Here is a 20,328-nt window from a genome sequence, read left to right on the forward strand (position 1 = left end):
ATAAATAACATGGGGGAAAAGTTCATATTGTTCATTTGTTACGTGCAAAAACACAGGAAATGAAATCTTATGTAAAGTGTGGCCTCGATTATGTAGAAAGAATAGGGAGGAAAATCAGACCAGAAAGAAATACAACATAACTGTCAAATGGATAACAGAAGACTTTGTAAGTATTATTTCCAGTACCTTATTTTCAAAATATTCTACAAAAAACATGGAGTGTTTTCTTCAGAACAAGGTCTGTAGGCTTGTTTGTTGGTAAGGCACTGTTTAGAAGGGGATGGCTGAGTAAATCCATCAAGTCAAAGCAGAGTGCAAAGCCTTTCCTCGCTTTTCAGGCACAGCATGACCACCAAACAAAAAAGCAGGTCAACAGGTAAAAACACAATATTTTTGCTGTATTAAGAACCTATACAGCCTCCTCCTTCTCCTCAGTCCACTTAAAATAACTTTTTGCCAATCTGACATTACATTTTATTTAGTGTATATGTAGTCTGGACTGAAATATTCCAAGTTTAAACGTTAAGAGTAATAACCCCACCAGCTCTTCAGTGGCTTGTATTCCACGGTTAATCACCGTCATTCCATAGAACATTCCTTCAATTCCCTTTCCCCATTCTCACTCGGAAAAACTCTCCTGGTGGAACCACAACCCTGGGGACACCTGCCTGCACCCTCCCCGGGAACGTGGCTGGAGAAACACCGGCCGTCTGGCTGGTTTCAGTCTGCAGTCGTCTCCGCGAGCCGCAGGGGCAGCCTGAACGCAGCCTGTAAGTCACGTTCCATCCCCTGGTCCACTCAGCTCTCCCCTTCCTCGCCAAGCATGTCTCGTCTTCCCTCAGACCTCCTACATCTCCCCCAACTTCAATCTCAGCTGAAGGCCCGGCTTCCTACTTCCCGGAGACAATCGAGACCTTCAGAAGCAAACGTGACACTGCAGCGCCGCGGCAGCCCACGCCCACCCGGTTACCATAAACCACCGACCTTTCCTCGGGCCGCTCCGCTTGTGCGCCCGTCTCCTCCACCTGCCAACGAGTCCCCTAAGCTGGGTCACTCCTCAAAGATACAAACCAACCTCCCCCACCCCCACCTATGCTTCTCTCTCTTGCAGCCTAACACCTTGGAGGAACCACGCGTGTATGTGAGGACCCCCTTGCCCCCATTTTTCTTAAACTCCCACCCGAGACCTTCTCCCCCGCGGTTACAGGGACCGCTCTTGCCAAGGTCACTAAGGCTGGCTGTGCTGCGCTGACCTCTCACGGACCAGCAGCGCCCCCAGGCACGCTCGGCCGGCACTCAGACTCCAGTCACTTCTCCGTCTGCATTCACCTCCCTCATTCTCACGCAGGAGATAACACTGATGTGCAGCCCCCTCCCGAACCGCGCCTCTGTGCAGTCCAGTTCCAGCCAGTTCCTCTCTGGACTCTGCCGCTGCGCTGTCTTATGGATACCTGAGACTCAAGCACTTTCAAAATGAAAATCTGCATTTTTTTTTCCTCCCCATCCCAGCCCTAAACCTGCTCAAGCTGCACTCTTTCCCACTTTTATTCATGGCTACTCCATTCTTCCAGTTGCTCAGATCAAAACCTTCAGCACCATCCAGGGCTCTCCTCTTTCTCTCACTCCACATCCAATCTCAATCCCTATCTTCAAACCATAGGCAGAGCCCTCTCACCTGTGGGTCCCATCACCACACTGGCCATCCGCATCCCTGCCGCAGCCTCCCCACTGCTTTCCTGCTCCATCTCCACCCCACCCCCCACCCCCACATCTTCTCTCAATATGGCACCGGTGCTCAGGGAACTGGCAACAGATGCCTGTTACTATCCTGAGTAATAAAGTCCTGTATCTCTGACCCAGGAGTCTCATGTCTTCTGGCAGCAGCAATGGAGCTGTTTTTGGTTAACTTGGTAGCTTGCAAGTAGCATAAAATCTCTGACTCACTAAATAAGTGAAATGTAGTAAACATAATAGAATCGCTTTGACTTCTTTTAGAGTCTCTGATCTTTGCACAATAAGCTTTAAGAAGTCATATGAATATTTGCATGGCTATAAAGGTAGATAAGTGGGTTTCCCAGGTGGCTCAGTAGAAAAGAATCACCTGCTAATACAGGAGATGGGGGTTCAATCCCTGGGTCGGGAAGATCCCCTGGAGAAGGAAACGGCAATGCACTCCAGTATTCTTGCCTGGAGAATCCCATGGATAGAGGAGCCTGGCAGGCGACGGTCCATGGAGTTGCAGAGTCAGACACAACTGAGCATGCAACACACTGTGTTGACTTAAGTCGCTCAGTGGTATCGGATAATCAAGTTAAGACGAATGGACTTAAGTTGCCATATAATTTAAAATTAAGAATGATGTTTATGAGTACAACAAAAGCTCTAATAAATTTTCAAGTTCCAACTCCCACTTTGTGGGCTAGATACAAAACCATACCGTGGCACGAAGTTTTCTATGTGACACAGGGCATCTCCAGAGTCTCAAACTCCCCATATGCAATGAAGACGCTGATCTCTAAAACACATGAAGCTCTAAAATTATCCGATTCAACGAGAACAAAAATATGCAGAGACTTAGAAATTTAACCTGTAGAAAACTTTTATGTGAGCATTTCTAAATACATTTTCCTATTACCGTGTCCAAAACATTCCTATTAAATTGAATATAGAAAAATTCATAAATTCAGTCATTTAAACCATCAATGGAGCTAGTTTATAAGATTTAATTACTTAAATAAACTCGCTCCTCGATTTTTTAACTGAGATTTTAACACGTTGGATTTGAAAAGTGTGTGTGCGCTCAGTTGCTCAGTTGTGTCCAACTCTTAGCAACCCCATGGACTGTAGCCTGCCAAGCTTCTCTGTCCATGGCATTTTCCAGGCAAGAATACTGGAGTGGGTTGCCATTTCCTATTCCAGGGGATCTTCAGAACCCAGGGATTAAACCCGTATCTCCTGCACTGACAGGCAGATTCTTTACCACTGCACCACCAGTTACCCATTAAAAAGTAGTATACCTATTACCAATTCATTACTGTCTCTATATACAGGCTAATTTTTAAAGTATTTATTTTTATCATTTATTTTCAAATTAATGATATTCTATTTATTTTTAAACTGTTTATGGTGCTGATTCTCTGTTGCTGCTCGGGCTTTCTCGCTAGCTGAGGACAGGGGCTCCTCCCCAGCTGTGGTGTGTGGGCTTCTCGCTGTGGTGGTGTCTCCTGTTGCTCTACAGCACAAGCTCAGGAGCTGGGGCGCGTGGGCTTCACTGCTCCACAGCACGTGGGATCTTCCCGAACCAGGGATCGAGCCTGTGTCCTGCACTGGAAGGCAGATTCTTTACAACTGAGCACCAGAGGAGGCTGATCATTTTCTAAATGTATACATTTCTATACCTTTCCAGGCACTTACCAATGTTTTAGCTAAAAAACAGCAACTTCCCAAATAATCTCACCACTTTCACTGCCTACAAGGAAGTATTAAACTATTGGTTAAACTACCAAGTAGGTAAGATCCTTTGAGAATTTTTGACCAACTGTTGACAATTAAGCAGGGCCCAAGTATCTGTCTGTCATTTACTTTCATTCAGGGGCAGGGGTGCTGTACCAAACAGTGTAATGATTGAAGTTCTTTCACTACCTTTCATTTTTCAAGATTTGTTTATACACAAGGTCTCTTAAATATACTGAACTACTAAAGCAAAAATTTTTAACTCCTAGTGGCAACATGCACATAAAAATAACTGAAAAGTAAAGCAACTGCTTTGACTGCTTTCAGCCTTTAGGTCTTAACACAAAGCTCCAATTTAAAAGGCAATTTGTCAATTATGTGTGCAAATTATCTGTGCAAATGCTTTTGCACAGAACATTTAAGTTTTTCATTTGATTTGCATTAAAGAATAAGAGTTTTTAGCTATAACAATCTTTTCCTCATTTTATGTAAGTATACACAAATAAAGAATAGCACATTTGGGATACAAAAAGTAATCCACGTAAGATTTACTAGATGTATATTAAGAGTGAATGCAAACTTCATTCATTGATAATTAGCAATAAAGGAGATCCCGTAGAGCAATAATTATTCAAATGAATGATACAGCCCTATTAAGCAAATATAAATATCTTATAAAATGGAAAAGGTCATACACATTGTAAAATGATAACTTAATTGTCAAAAGTAATCACTAATTCAAGGCTGCCAAACAGGGGACCTCTAATACTTGTAAAATGATCCAAGTGAAAACAATTCATGTTGCCCACTGCAGATCAGCAGGTATTTCGTAAATTAAGTTCCACCAAGTTCAGTGGCATGGGTGTGGCTTCATGACAGCACTGACTGAAAACACAATGAAAATCTTTATTTAAAGAAAAATCAGACTCGGGTTTCCCCCAAAGTAAAAGACTTTATTATTCCCTGATGCGGGCAAAACAAACACTTTGGACAAGCTTCTGATGAAACATACACTTCTTTATCACCACAAAAAAACCCACAAGGAATGTGGAATTTCCTGGCGGTCCAGTGGTTAGGACCCTGAACTTCCACTGCAGGGGGCCTTGGTTCAATCCCACCAGCCACTCAGCCAAAACATTAAAAAATTTTTAAATAAAATAAATAAATAAAAACACGAGGACAATGAAAACTGGAATGCAAACAACAGCAGATGACAACAGTGTTAACCAGCTCAGACAAATGAAAGAAAGCTGAAATTTAAGCCTGCTACAAGGGCAGGCAACAAAAACAAACCTAAGAAAAAATATCACAAATCTGAAACAAGAGTCAGATGCTAGCCATTAAAAAGTGGGAGTGGAAAACATAAAACAAAAACTCTTACAGCCAAAATTTAAATTCAATAGAAGAAAAACTGAGAAAATCCTCCCCCCCAAAAAAACCCCCAAAATAAACCGACTTAAATATTTGAGAAAAAGCTAAAAAAAAAAAAAAATTAATACATCAATCTAGGAGACCCAACACCCAACAAAGAAGAGCTTTCATCAGGAAAAGAAAGCAAATGAAGGGGGGAAAAGAAATTATCAAAGAAAATTTTAAACTTTTCCCCAAACTGAAGAACGCAGTTTACACACTCAAAGACCATGGAATGCTCAGTACACACACCCAAGAAAATAAATAATAATCAGGCACATCGTGGTGAAATTTTAAAATTTAGGTGATAATAGAAAAGATATTATAAAGCTTCCCGAAAGAGAAGAAAAAAAAAAAAAAATCACGCACACATGACAGGGAAAGAGATGGCAGCTGACACAGTGGTAACACTGAAAGCTGGAAGTCAGCCTTCAACTTCAGGAGGAAACCCGCTTCCAGTGCGGCCCACGTGCACATCAACAACTCTGCCTGAGCACAGCCCCCGCACCGCACCCGCACCGCCATGTGACGGCTTCCAGCCAACGGACTTCCAGCAACAAGGACGCGAGTCACTTCTGGGCGGGACATCTCGTGCTAACTTATCAGCGTACCTGCTGGGGTAACCTGGGGCCACCAGGTGATGCGACGGGGAACTGCAGGAAGACGCCAGGGGAGCCCCCGGCAATGGACTTGGTGAAAGAGAGCAAGAAGCATCATTTACACACTGAGGTTTCAGACATTTATCTGCCATTGCAGCGTAACTATCCTGTGCCGACCAACACAGGGCCCTTGTGATTCTCCAGGCAAGAACACTGGCGTGGGTTGCTGTGCCCTCCTCCCGGGGATCTTCCAGACCCAGAGACCCTGGTCTCCTGCACTGCTGGCAGATTCTTTACTGTCTGAGCCACCTAGGAAGCCTGAACACAGCCAGACAACAAATCAAATATTTAGAACACGGACATTTTCTGACATATAAGATCTCACACTCCATCACCTTTCTAGGAAGTTATGAGGATGAGCTCCGTCAAATCAAGGAGGTAAACCAAGAAACAGAGACCAGGCAAGTCACCTGGAGAGAGGAGAAAGCAGCCTCTAGGTTGGCAGCTCCCGCCGCTCAGCCTGTCTTCGATATTGTCCTTGCACCGACAGCCCTGCCGACTGCTGTCCCAGAGTCAGCGCAACAGTGACATCCTCCCTGAAGACACAGTCCACGTTCCCTGGCTACCAGAAGTAATACACCCTGCATCGACAGCCAGGGGAGCTGCATTCTGAAATCTGCCAGCAACGTGGTAAGCGACTCAGGCACGTTACATAAGCACTCTTAGCTGCCTCCTCATCGTCTGCATGAGGATAAGGTTATCAGAAGGTGCCCTCTAATTCGAGAAAGGCAGTAATTCTTCAAATGAACAAAAGCACTAAAATCCTAATATAATTCTTTTGTTTGGTATACGTTTATACACTCTGACAGTCAGCGATACTTGCTAGTAATGTTATTCCCTAAATATATATACCTATATTTTTATGTTAAAAGCAATGTGAATAGACAGAAATGACTTTAATCAGAGGGATGATACCTTCTTTAAAACCAAAAACACTTTCATTATTATTATAAACATCAAAACAAAAGGGAAATCACATGAAGTGACAAGTCTACCAGTAAAAAATTCATCCTCCGTTTTTTAAGAGTATTTATTAACCCTGCTGCCCCCACCACCCAACGTGTTGCTGATGTGGCCAGAATACCTCCACATAAGAACAACAGCAGGCAGCACCAAATGACAATCTGCAGCACCTGCTGCATACACCTTTTCCAAATAGTTCTAAAGAGTAACATTAAACTGGTTTTGCCAGAACTGTTATCTAAGAGCAGCTATATATTGCATTGCCTTCTTGGAAGAGACACTTTACAAACAAGTGTGTACATAATCTCACGCTGCCACTAAACCACTCCAGACAGACAGACGTCTCTTCACACAACCAGACTCACCTGGTGGCAGACTTCAGGATGGCATGGTGACGCCGGCAGGGGTTTTCTGACGCTCGGACAGCTTCGGCTTCCAGGCCTGCAGAGATTTGGTCTCGTCTTCTGCGTTCCTTGTTCTCTACTACGCAAGAGTCGGCTCCCCGGGACAATGGAATAGCCACCGCTCCCCAAACATAGTCTCCAAGTGTGATGTCCTTTTAATAATTTTAAGAAAAAATTTCAGTGGGATGGCTGTTAAGAGTGATAACACAATATTAAAACACACAGTAGGAGAACAAGTGCCAGGGACCTTGCGGGTGGCCGTGTGCGGTATGTTCCTGCTCAAGATTTCCCACCAACCGACCACGATGACCTGGGGCCAGTTAGCCCACCACTGCTCACACTATCAAAGTGTCAGTTGCCCAGTCGTGTCTGACTCTTTGCGACCCCATGGACTGTAGCCTCTGTCCATGGAATTCTCCAGGCAAGAATATTGGAGCGGTTGCCATTCCCCTCTCCATGGGATCTTCCCGACCCAGGGATCGAACCCAGGTCTCCTGCATTGCAGGCAGGTTCTTTACCAGCTGCGCCACCAGGGAAGGCCCACTGCAGCCATGTGTAATCCTCAAATTCTAGTAGCTGTACCAGCGGCACTTCTGTAGACTCCCATTCCCCTTCCTCTTTCATCTCCATTTTTCTCTTCTTCGTTTCACACCCTTTCCCCACAGAAGGCTTCTTCAGCAAGAAAAACCAAGTCTTATGCAAATACTGCAGGTTAATCAGAATACTTCTTTTAACTAATCACAGTATAAGTGAAGTGAAGTCGCTCAGTCATGTCCGACTCTTTGCAACCCCATGGACTGTAGCCTACCAGGCTCCTCCATCCATGGGATTCTCCAGGAAAGAGCACTGGAGTAGTTGCCATGCCCTTCTCCGGGGATCTGCCCAACCCAGGGATCAAACCCAAGCCTCCTGCATTGCTGGTGGACCATCTGAGCCACCAGGGAAGCCCCTTACATGCATTATCTCACTTAATTTTTACACTGATGTGGAGGAAGGCACACTATTATTATTTTACAAGAAGATAAATAAGATTTTTATTTTATTTAAAAAATCACTGCCCTATAAAATCACAGAGCTGAAATTTAGGCCTCGATCTGCAGCCCTATGAGAGCGTGCCTTCACCAGCTATGCTAAGAGTCACCTAGGTCTCTGGCTGGTCTAATTCCAAATGAGTTCTTCCTTCTTGCTGCATCCTGAGGGTGCCAGAGGTTCCAGACAACTGAAGTCTCATCCCACCAAGTTCTGTAAGGCGACTTCAAGGGAAACGTGTCCTGGGGCGGATCTGTGATTCCAGATGAGATGGATCAGCCAGCCAGGTGTGTGAGTGAATTCAGACAAACACCTTGGCCCGACAGGTAGAGGTGACTCTCCCTACGTGCAGCTATGTAGGCCATGGAGTTTCAAGAACTCAGGCCTTATTAGTGCTATGATTTATCCAGCTGAGCAGATCAGCATAGCCAGGGGTAAAGAAGAGAAACACAAAAACCAACAGACGTCCAAGACCCAGGCAGCACACCTCTGCCTTTACTGTGTGGACAACCACGTAGAAACCACAGGAACTTTCTGCACCCCACGGCCCCACTCAGTGGACAGGAAGTATGATGAGTGTGAGGAGGGCAGAGGAGAAAGACCACAGCCCCGGCACTCCCCAAGGAATTCAGTGATGAACCTTAGATCAGAAACACACGAACTGATAAATGGGGTTCCTGAAGGAGCTATGAGGAAGTGGAGCCAGGGAAGGCTTCCCTGAGACGGTGACCCTGGCATTACGATCCGAGGAAGAACCAACCCCAGGAGGAGCCACTGAAGAGCAGCCCTGTTCAAGGTGAGGACTGAGACGCAGCCTGGAATGCCGAGGAAGAGAAGGGCTGGACCATGACCGTGCTGAGGCAGAGGGAAGATTCTTCAAGACCAACTGAGGAGTCGGGCAGAAGTCACATTTGTAACAATGGTAAACAGCTTGGATGTCACTTTACACAAAACATCTGCGAACTCACAGTAACTCTGTCAGATGGATTATTACCCCCATCTTAGCCCCAAATGAGGAATAAAACTCCGAGGGGATATACAGTGTATTCAAGGTCACAAGCTAGCAACCTACAAGCCCTACTAAAGACTTAACACCTCCAAAACATCCTCCATGTACAAAGGGAGAGTGGAAATCCTCAGAGACTTATCTCCAACTATTCTACGTCTATTCTTCAAACATCAACAAGGCCGACAGTCACCCAAGACAAATGTCACAAAGTATATGTAAAGTCTGTATGAATCATCAAAGACGACCCTGACTCCGGTTTAACGTGAAATGTGCCCTTAGTCTAAAAGTCTTCCCTACTTAACACATAAAGCAACATGTTATGCAGCATAATAAATTAACCATAAAAACACTAATGGCAATTTCACTCTCAGTACACTTTAGAACACGTCCCAGTGTTGTTTCTCTTTTACTACCTGGATAACTCTTTCAATCAAGCTAGTCATACAAGAAAGTTTCCCCTTATCATGACACACTAATATTATAAATGTCTCCCTTACAAAATGACTTTCACAATTTTATGAAAGTAACCGGACACCACAGATGTGCCATGTCCAGAAGTGGAAGAGGTTAGGAAAGAGGGCGGAGAACTAAAATAGACAATCTTCGTTTCCCATAAAAGATGCGACAAGCAGAAAACAGCAAAAGGCGATCTTTTTACCTCCAGGTCATTTACCTACCTGCCCTTTTTAAGTATTAAAATAGATGCATACACATCCATTAGTTACACCAGATTATAACTAACATGGGGAATCTGACCCCATGTGTGTGTGTTAGTTGCTCAGCCATGTCCAACTCTTTGCAACCCCATGGATTACAGCCTGCCAGTCTCCTCTGTTCATGGGATTCTGCAGGCAAGAATACTGGAGTGGGTAGACATTCCCTTTTCCAGGGAATCTCCCCAACTCAGGGATTGAACCTAGGTCTCCTGCATTGTGGGCAGATTCTTTACCATCTGAGCCACCAGGGAGGCCTCACACGTCAACATATTTGGTGAATACCTGACCTCATACTTCAACATATTTGTGTGTATCTTGTGTGTGTGCATGACCCATTTTGCATGACTGCATATTTATGAGTGAATAATAACAGTAATTGACACAAACTCAGAAATGATCCTGACAGTTTCCTTTTTTTTGGAGTACTGCATTTGTCGCTCGGTTGTGCCCAACTCTTTGCGATCCCATGGACTGTAGCCCACCAGACTCCTCTGTCCATGGGACTTCCCAGCCAAGAACACTGGAGTGGGTTGCCATTTTCTTATACAGGGGATCTTCCCGACCCAGGGATCAAACCCGGATCTCCCACATTGCAGGCAGAGTCTTTACCACCTGAGCCACCAGTGAAGCTACGTAATAACTCTGAAATAAGATCACACGATTACTTCCATGAGCCAAATAAAAGAAAATACTAGTAAAAAAAAATCAGCTTCTTGAAAACTGATCACAAGGGAGAAAATTACCAGAATTTTCTCTAAAGAGTGACGGTTACCTAACAAGACAGGCTTTAAGAAGATGCTTGCTTCTGTTCCCTAAAAAGAGGGCCATTAAAAGGAACCTGAGATGATTAGGAATACAGTCAGCACAGCTGAGTTTTCCTCCCAGGGCACTGCCCAGCCCAGGTTGGCTGTAGCCCAGGTCAATGGCACCCCAACCTCTGCTTGGTCACTCCCCTGCAAGGTGCTACAGGGGAGGGTGTCAGGTGACACCCAAGTGTGTGCCCCTGGGTCCTGGGGAGGCCATGTCTAAGGCTTGCCCACCTTCCCACTAAGAGAAGGGAAAGGGGCAGTGCCAGGTACTTCCCACCAATTCAGGAGGTATTTAAAGATCATAAGGGGAAAAAGTGCTTCAAAAGAGATGCTGAAGGGAGGCCCCAAAAAGGTCAAGGTTCCGGTGAATAAGGTGGGGGATCCTACCCAGACCAGTAGAAAGTACTTGCCAGGTCACAGGTGAGCTGAGCTCTTCTAAGAATCCCAGTTAAGTCCAAGGCCAGTCTGACAGCTTCGCCAAAGGCAACAAGAAACCATGAGAGACACTGTCAGAACCAAAGGGTTGGTCACATATTCTGCTTGGAGCAGGCGTGGCCTCTGAAACTTAACCATATCCATGCTACCTGATGCAGAAATACTGAGAAATAAGACAGCACCGGAAGCAGATCACAGGCTGTTTCCAGGTTTTCTCTGTGAAACTCGATAAACAGCGCCATTCATGTTTTTAAATAAAACATTCCCCACAGCACTACATATTCCACTGAACATTCATTCATTCAAGTAAGCTAAGTAGATTTCATGTTGTGATATTTGTTGCGTTAACCAGAAAAAGGAAAAAAAAATAAAAGTCAAGATCACTGCACACCTACTGCGACTGGGAACACCTCGGCCGTTTCATCTTAAAGGAGAGGGCAGTTTACTTTTGTTTGATGACAGACATGTGTGCAGCCAAGGACCGCAGTCCATGAAGAACGTATTTAGGCAACATTTTGTGTCTCATTCACATCTAACTGTGATTACTACGTTCTCCATCCTCATCCACAGTAAAGTGGCAGGTCGTCTTTTCCAGGGCAGACGTTTCAAGAAAACATTCGTGGAACTGAATCCAACATTATTATCTACCGGAAGCCTAAGGTCTGCCCCCATATGCCCCCCAGGTGGGAACCTGGCCCTGAGTTCCAAAAAGTGGGGCTGGGAACCCCGAATTCCACATGCCGACTAAATGTGAAGTTGGCCTGCAGACGACCGCACACGTTCCAAGTTCTGGGCCGGGACCTGCCCCGGGACAAATGTCAATAGATGTGACCCAGAAGGGAGGCACCAAGGTGTCCGCGAAGCGAACCGAACGCCGCGGCCCGGCCCAACCCCGGGGGCGGGCTCAAGTACCCCCGTCCCCACGGCCACGAGGGTCCGGCGGCGCGTCCCCACGCGGAGCCCACCGGGGTCCCGGCCACGCCGCGGCCCGGGCCTCCCGCGCGCGCCCGCCGGCCGCCGGCCACGGGGTCCGAGCGCGCAGGCCCCGCGCCGCCGCCCCAGGCCTCGCCGAGCCCCGGCCTCTCCCCGCCGGGCTGCGGGCAACAAAGGCGACGGCCCGGGCCCGGCGCGCGCGGCGAAGGGCCGGAGGCCGCGGGGTCGGGCCGGCGCGCGCGGCGGAAGCAGGCCTCGGGCCTCCCCGGCCCGGAGCCCCGGCCCGGCTTCCCGGACGCCGCTCCCCGCCGGCCCGGCGCCCGCCCGCGGACCCGCCGAGGCCTTGGCCGCTCCCCGGCCCGCCCGCGCCGGAGCCGCCCCGCGCCGGCCCGCGGAGCCGCGGCGCCCCCTGCGCCCGAGGGGAGCGGGCGGACGGCCCAGCCCCGCGCCGCAGACGCTCACCCGGCGGCGGCCGCTCCGCGTCCTCGCCCCGCGCCGGCGCGACTGCCGCGCTCGGCCCTGCTCGCCCGCAACTCCGCCTCCCGCCGCCTTCCTCCTCCTCTTCCTCCCGCCTCGCCGCCTCCTCCAGGAGCGGCGCGCCGGCCGCCGGCCCGAGCGGAGCCGCCGCCGAGGAGCCGAGCGGGCTGCCCCGCGCCCACCTCTCGGCCCGCGGCGCAGGCGGGCGTCGGCGCGGGGGGCGGGCCGGCGGGGCGGGGCGGGGCCGGGGCCGGTGCGCGCCGGGGTCCGGGCGCCCGCACCCGCCCTCCCGGCGCCCCCGGCCCCTGCGCGCTGGCCCGCCCCCTCGTCCGCCGCCTTTGCAGCCTCGCCTCCGCGGCGGCCCGGCGGACGCGGGAAGGACCGTGTTCACGGCCCTCGGGCGTCGGCCCCGGCCTCGTCCCCTGCGGTCGGGGGTCCGCTCACCTGGCGCGGTGACCGGGACCACCCGACCCCCGCGGGCAGCGAGACGGAGTGGCCGAGCGCGCGCGTCCGAGCCGGGCCCTTCCCACACCTTTCTCTAGCTTAACCGTAAGATGTGCGGATTAAAAGAAAAACTTACTCCTTGTTTCAGCCCATCTGCTTTTCCCTTTAGTCCTTGTTAGTGGGTTTTTTTTTATGCATGGGTTTTTTTTTTTTTTTTTTTTTAATGCAGGAATAGTTTATTGTTTGTGCCGCCGAGTTCCGAGGCAGTGTGATGTCAAGTTGCGTGTTGGTAACTTGACTCAAACTCTGTGGATTCTTTGCTACCTGCATATAGAATTAACAGCAAATTGGACTTTTGTCAGCGAGAAGCTACAGAAACATTTATTTCTCTTTTCATCCGAAGAAAAGTGGTTAAAGATAAGTATCATTAAAGTCTAACTTGAGAATTAGTGTTGGCTTTGAAAGTTGTATTTCTTGAATAGCATGGAGCTTTTAAAAAGGAAACAAGGCTAGGGGAAAAAAAGTCTTATTAAAGTTTTTCCAAAGTGAATGTATATCTGAGTTATACCTCATTAAAGCTGTTAGTTTTTAAAAACTTTAAGTAATTGATCTTAATTCTTATTAATGTTCGATATATAATTCTCATCTAAACACCAAACCCAGATTAATAATTTAAAAGTTGCATTGTCAGGTGATTCAGCTGGTTCGTATGACTGAATAGTATATATATAAGGTTGATGTCATCTGGTACATGTGATTCACCAGACCTCTGTCATCTTTAGTTCTTATTTCAATTTGTTATTAAATTCCTACAGGGACTTCCCTGGTGGTCCACTGGTTAAGACTCCCTGCTTCCATTGCAAGGGGTGCAGATTTCATCCGTGATCTAGGAACTAATAGCCCGCATGCCTGGAGAGAGGCCGAAAAATAAATAAAAATAAACTCCTATTATTAGTGTTAATCTGATTTAAATGCAACTCAGTTCTCAGATGTCCAATCACAGTGAATGTTGACTGAAATAGACCAGTCAGGTTAGTGAAAATAGTACTTATTAATTAGAGATGAAACAGGACAGAGAATGAGATGGTTGGATGGCATCACCGACTCAATGGACATGAGTTTGAACAAACCCTGAGAGTGAAGGACAGGGAAGCCTGCTGCAGTCCACGAGGTTTAAAAGAGTCAGACATGACTGAACCACTGAACAACCCCAACAACAGAGATGAAACAAACTTTTCAACCCACCCCTCTTGTGGTAAGCCCATTCAGAAGAAGACGCGGGACAGACTGGAAATTGGACTGGTGTTTCCTTACCTGATCTGAAGAAGGCCAGTAGTTGGAGGCTGGGGAGCAGTGCTGATAAGCATGAAGGTGGCAGTGGGCTGGCTTATAAGCATGATAAGCATGATCCAGGAGACAGGATCAAGACCCTGGCTTCTGAGTCTGGCAGAGCTGGTGTGGTGTCTCAGCCTTGACAATTCATACAGAGGTGTGAGCTTAACCAAGCTTCTTAGTTGTAACCTCAGTTTCTTAGAAGAAGGGGGGTGAGAATGGGGGAGGCGTTTTTATATTTTTGTATTAACTCTATTAAATCAGTTCATTCCCAGCTCTTTGAGACCCCATGGACTGTAGCCCAGGCTCCTCTGTCCATGGGAGTCTCCAGGCAAGTATGTTGGAGTGGGTTGCCATTTCCTCCTCCAGGGGATCTTCTTGACTCTATATTAAACAGTGGTGGCGATTGCTTGAGATAATGCTCAAAACCGTTTAACTCGGTACCTGGTCCATAATGATTGCTATTACTAGGTAATATGTATTTTACAAGCAAAGTATGCAACTATTTGGGGGCATATATTATCTACTTTTATTTTAACAGTCAGTTTGTAAGATCTGTATTATCATCATCCTCACATTACAGGTGAGAAAACTGTGCCTTCTTGATTATAAGTAGTAAGTAACTTTCCCAAGTCACACCCTGCTAGGAAGCAGAGTTGGAATTCAGACTTAGGTCTCTCTGACTCCAAAATATGAGCTCTTAACCATTAAAATAATAGTGATATAACAGTATGAATAATACAACAACTTTAGGGTAGAGATACCCCAGTGGATAAATTAAAGTCTCCATGCTAATCTAGAAAAATGGTACTGATGAACGTGTTTGCAGGGCAGGAATAGAGATGCAGACGTAGAGTACCGACTTGTGGACACCGTAGGGGAAGGAGAAGGTGGGACCAGCTGAGAGACTAGCATTGACATATATTAAATAGATAGCTAGTGGCAAGCTGCTGTGTTACACTGGGAGTTCAGCTTGGTGCTCTGTGATGAGAGAGAGGTGGGAGGGAGCAGGGTGGGAGGGAGGTTCAAGAGAGAGGGGATATATGTAGACTTATAGCTGATTCACTTTGTTGTGTAGCAGACACTAACACAACTTTGTGTAGCAATTATCCTCCAATTAAAAAAAAACTTAAAAATGGAAATAGTGCTGTAGATAAGAAATAAATAACACACTAATTACTACTAAAATTTTTTAAAAGAAAGTCTCCATGTTTGGCTGAATTCCAACATTTTGGCTTTAGTCATCACTGTCTGATACATCATATGCTTAGTCGTGTCTGACTCTTTGAGACCTCATGGACTGTAGTCCGCCAGGCTCCTCTGGCCATGGGGTTTTTCAGGCTAAAATACTGGAGTGGGTTGCCATTTCCTCCTCCAGGGGATCTTCCTGACCCAGGGATTGAACCTGTGTCTCCTGTGTGTCCTGAATTGCAGGAGGTTTCTTTACCACTGAGCCATCCATTGAGGAGGCCCCCGTCTGATAGACACACTTGCTAAAAAGGCGGTCCTGACAAAGGGCCCTTTGCCCTTTGGAAGGAGCTCAGCTCTTCCTCTTCCTCCTGAAATCACAGCTTGTAGAGCCAGAAAGAACCTTCAGGACCATGATTGGCATCCTCATAGTATGGAGGAGGAAAGAGATTCTAAGAAATCATATGACTTGCCCAAGTGACAGAGTTAAAAGTAGCTTGAGTCATGACTTCAACTGCCCTCTCCCAGTTTCAAGTCTGGCTTGATTTCTAGTATTAAAGATCTTCTTTCCTCCAGAAGAGAAAAAATGTGGACCTTGGACTAGAGAAAACTGGATAGAAGAAGTAGGATGGGACATGGTGGGTAGCCTTACAAACTCATCCTGACATTGCAAGTCCATCCTCGGTGCTAAAAGTCCTGGGGGAAATTGGCCCAAGTAAGCAACACTGCACACTTTCTACATCCCTCTTGCTTTCCACGGCCATTCTGCTGCCTCTCACCTTCCTGTCTTTGAGGCTCATGAGAGGTCCTCCACTCGTGCAGAGTCCCCTGATCAGGATTTGTACTGGATGGAAGAGTGTCCCCAAAGATACATGTCCTTCGCAGAACCTCTGAGTGTGACCTTGTTTGAAAGTGGTTCTTTGCAGATGTCATTAAGTTGGTACTTGGTCATACTGGAGTAGAGAGGGCCGTTCATCCCATTTGATTGTTGACTTCATAAGAGGAAAAGAGACACAGGGACAGGCATGCAGAGATACTCAGAATCCCAGGAAGGCAGAGAGGGCAGCGATGTGCCCACAAGCCAAGGACTGCCTAAACTGCTGCCAACACCTGGAGCTGGAAAAGGCAAGGAAGGATGCTTCCCTACAGCTTCAGGGAGAGCATGACCCTACAGGCAGCCTGATTTTCTGCTGCTTTATCCTCCAGGACCAGGAGAAGAACTACTGTAGTGTTAAAGCACCCAGTTTGTAGAGCTTACCCAGTGGCTCAGTGGTTAAGAATCTGCCTGCAATGCAGGAGACTCAGGTTCAATCCCTAGGTTGGGAAGAGCCCCTGGAGAAGAAAATGGCAACCTACTCCAGTATTCTTGCCTGGAGAATCCCATGGACAGAGGAACCTGGCGGGTTACAGTCCATGGGGTCGCAAAAAGAGGTGGACATGACTGAGCAATTAAACAACAACAACCCAGTTTGTGGTGCTTTGTTGTGACAGCCGCAGGGAGTCCTAGGCCTGCCCACCCCTCCGCCCTCCCCCCAACCCCTTCCACCCTGAAGGCCTGTTCTCTGGAATGAAGTCATTGCAATCGCCTCCCAGGCAAAGCTTCTCCTTGTAGAGCTTCCCAATTACTAGAGTCTCCAAATGTCCCAGTTTGCCCAGGATGGCACCAGGTTATAACTATCAGTCTGGCACAAATGTGAACGGTGCCACCTTTCATCCCGAAGTTGTTCCTGTTTGGAAAATAAATTCTGTGTTCACCCTGCATTCTCCATAAAAGCACAGAAGAGTGACTCAGTTACTTGGCATTCAAAGAGAGAGGTGGACCCAACCCACTTCTCCAGCCCCGCCGTCCACTGTTTCCTCATATTACACTTTGCCCGGCCAAGCCGCGTAGCTCCATCTGCAAGCAGTCCCGCCCTGTGCTTTTCTCTTCGCCTAGAATGTTCTTCCATCTCACCACACCGCCACCCCGCCAACAAACACACCCTCTGATTACTTCTATACATTGAAAACCTTACTCATCATCTGTCAAGGCTCAGATCCACCCCATCAGAAAAGACGTCATGCTATCGAGAAAGCCCACGTTGAGTTTTACAGCACCTATGCTCTACCCTGAATTGTAGCAATTCTCCTTTGAGTGCAGATACGTTGTTTTATTCGTCTTTCTATTATGCTACTAGTACCTAGAATGAAAAATGTTCACACAGTAGGGCCTCAGGAAATCGTTGATGAATAAATTTGAATATTTCATCCCTCTCTTCATCTATTTGAGAATAGCCTGGTGATAAACGAGTTTTCAAAACCCTTTTAAAGATCCACTTTAATATAGAAGAGTGGCTAGTTTGTGCTTCAGGAAATGATAGGTACCTGATCTCCAGAGCATAATTATGTGGACCCCCCCAAAATATTGCCTGCCACGTCAGTAAACGTCCAACAAGTTGCCCACTGTCAAGCCTTCGGCCACAGTAGCAGCTCGGAAGGTGCACCCCGAGGGGGATTCAGGATGAGAAACCAAGATACTGCCACTGGATAGTTGAGATGCTTATCAAAGGAATCATCGCAGTGAAGCCAGACGCTTGCATCTTCCCATACATGGAAAGGCATTGGATCATTATCTTGGGATGCCTGGATGTTTTGGTGTGATTAGCAGTAGCTTTTTGATGTTCAACTACATATGTTTGAAGCAAAAACTGCTGTATATCCTTGTGTGTGTGTGTGTATGTGTGCACACATGTGCGTTCAGTTGTGTCCAACTCTTAGTGACTCCATGAACTGTAGCCTGCCAGGCTCCTCTGTCCATGGGATTTCCCAGGCAAGAATACTCAAGGGGGTTGCCGATTCCTTCTCCAGGGTATCTTTCTGACCCAGGGATCAAACCTGCGTCTCATATGTCTCCTGCATTGATAGGCGGGTTCTTTACCTGCAAAGCTTCAGTATGTCCTTACTCCTCCTCTAACTCTTTGGAACACTTCCTCAGAGCTCTCCACGAAGCTGAAGCTCAGGTTATTGTCCTCAGAAAGCCACTGAATAAAAGATAATTCTCGACTTCTAGCTTGTGCAATTTTTTCAGTTGGCAATTATTAAGAGGAAGTGCTGAGGTCCATGGGGTCGCAAAGAGTCTGACACGACTGAGCGACTGAACTGAACTGAATACTTTTCCTGGGCTATTTCGATCAGTAGCTAGATTCTGCTCAGTGGGGATATGCTGACTGTAAAGGAATGGTGCCTACCTCCCAAATGATGAAATCTGAGGGTTTTTAAGACCTGGCAGGAGGTATGCGGGAACCTATTTGCTCAGAAAGGTGGCACTTCCTCAGATTATCATCCCTATGTGGTGACTGTCCCTTGTAGGCTTAGTTTCCTATTTATTCTTCATTTTCCTAGATTCCACATATGTGTTATTTTTCTCTTTCTGTCTTACTTCACTCTGTATGGCAGTCTCTAGGTCCAGCCAGAGAATCCCATTTGTTAAAGAACTCTTCTTTACAGCAAGATAACGCACTGAATTCAAAAGCCAGAAATCCAAAGTAGGATCAGCATTTTATAGAAAAGTAAACCTCTACCTATGTTCGTAATTTTAAAGCATCAGGAAGACCTAACGATCCATAAAAAAAGATAATACTGTACCTTCTATGGATGGATTAAAATTCTCTATTAGAGCATTATTCCATTATATTTGGAGTCATTAAATTAAAAATTTCTCCCTAGAAGCAATATAACTTTTAGACATCATCAATTGTTTATATTCTGTAACCTAAATATTACTATCACATTGTTATTTGATTTTTGCATCATTTTTAACTTTTCATATCTCTGTTTCCCCATTCACCTATAGTTTATATGAAATTAATTTTGCTCTTTTTAATTAACAGCAGACATTTAAAAAGTGTGAGATTTCTCCGAGGGCAAGAAGAAATATTGGTCATTCAAATGTCTTGTCACATAACAATAATGAACACACCTGGAATTGGCATGCACGTATTTTCCATCCTGAGTCACATGTTCGTGGCTGACAGAGAACTTGAGATCAAAAGGCACTCTCTTTGAAACAACACCTGCCATAGAATTTCCTGTGAATGACTTTCCAACAGGATCCATTTGAATGTCTCCCTGGACTTGAGTTTTGCTGGAGACTGGGAATCATAGGTGTTAAGTACCCTGAAGTTAAGTGCTAATCTAATTGCAAAAGGAGTGACTTCAAAACCTGTTTTGCCTGAATTAGCCCACCTACATAGCTTCAGGGTGCAGAAGAGGCTGTAAGCATCCCATCTTCCAATGAGGGAGGAAAGGGGCTGTCTCCTTCCTATTTGAAACCATGTAAGGGAAAGCTTCAAGAAAACCAGAGCTCTGGACCTATGCCCTTGGAGGACGTGCTGTAGGACAGTAAAATGCTGAGAATATAGCCTGACCTGAGCTGCCCTCCCCCAGCAAGAGAAAGAGGAGACCGGCCCACATTCCTAGGCTGGCAAGCCAAGGAGGCACCCTTGGGCTGTGTAGGCTACCCTGGTGGCTCAGTTGGTAAAGAATCCACCAGAAATGGGTGGATCCCTGGGTTGGGAAGATCTCTTGGAAAAAGAAATGGTAACCAACTCCAGTATTGCCTGGAGTATTCCAGGCAGGATTCTTGCCTGGAAAATCCCACGGACGGATGAGACTGACAGGCTTTACCGTCCAAGGGGTTGCAAAGAGTCAGACAGGACTGAGCATCTGAGCATAGAGAAATAGAGATATGAGCTGGAGGCAGGAAATCACAGGGGACTTCTTTCTCTCCTAAAAGGGTGCTAAAGAAGGAAATACAGTAAGTCCCCTACATACAAACATTCTGAGAGTGCCTTTATAAGTCAACTTTGTTCATAAGTCCAACAAAGTTAGCCTAGGTACCCAACTAACACAATCTGCTGTATAGTATTGTAATAAGTATATAATACTTTTCACAAAATGTAGTACATCATTTCAGTTCAGTTCAGTCTCTCAGTCATGTCCGACTCTTTGCGACCCCATGAACTGCAGCACGCCAGGCCTCCCTGTCCATCACCAACTCCCGGAGTTCACCCAAACCCATGTCCATTG

At 46.6% G+C, this 20,328-nt stretch overlaps 1 protein-coding gene across 3 annotated transcripts in view; it reads right to left on the reverse strand.

Moving 5' to 3' along the window:
* SOCS6 (suppressor of cytokine signaling 6) overlaps positions 1-12,499 on the reverse strand; it is a 33,456-nt gene extending 20,957 nt beyond the window's left edge. For 2 of the 3 annotated variants that reach the window (XM_055558892.1, XM_055558893.1), the window contains exons 1-2: positions 12,283-12,499; positions 6,851-7,041 (exon numbers count right to left, since the gene is read on the reverse strand). The gene's annotated coding sequence lies outside the window, so the exon portion shown is untranslated. The remainder of the gene's footprint in view (positions 1-6,850; positions 7,042-12,282) is intronic. The other variant, XM_055558894.1, reaches the window with a different exon arrangement.
* Between the last annotated feature and the right edge of the window lie 7,829 nt (positions 12,500-20,328).

The sequence above is a fragment of the Bubalus kerabau genome, chromosome 21 (genome assembly GCF_029407905.1).
Source record: "Bubalus kerabau isolate K-KA32 ecotype Philippines breed swamp buffalo chromosome 21, PCC_UOA_SB_1v2, whole genome shotgun sequence".
NCBI lineage: Eukaryota > Metazoa > Chordata > Mammalia > Artiodactyla > Bovidae > Bubalus > Bubalus kerabau.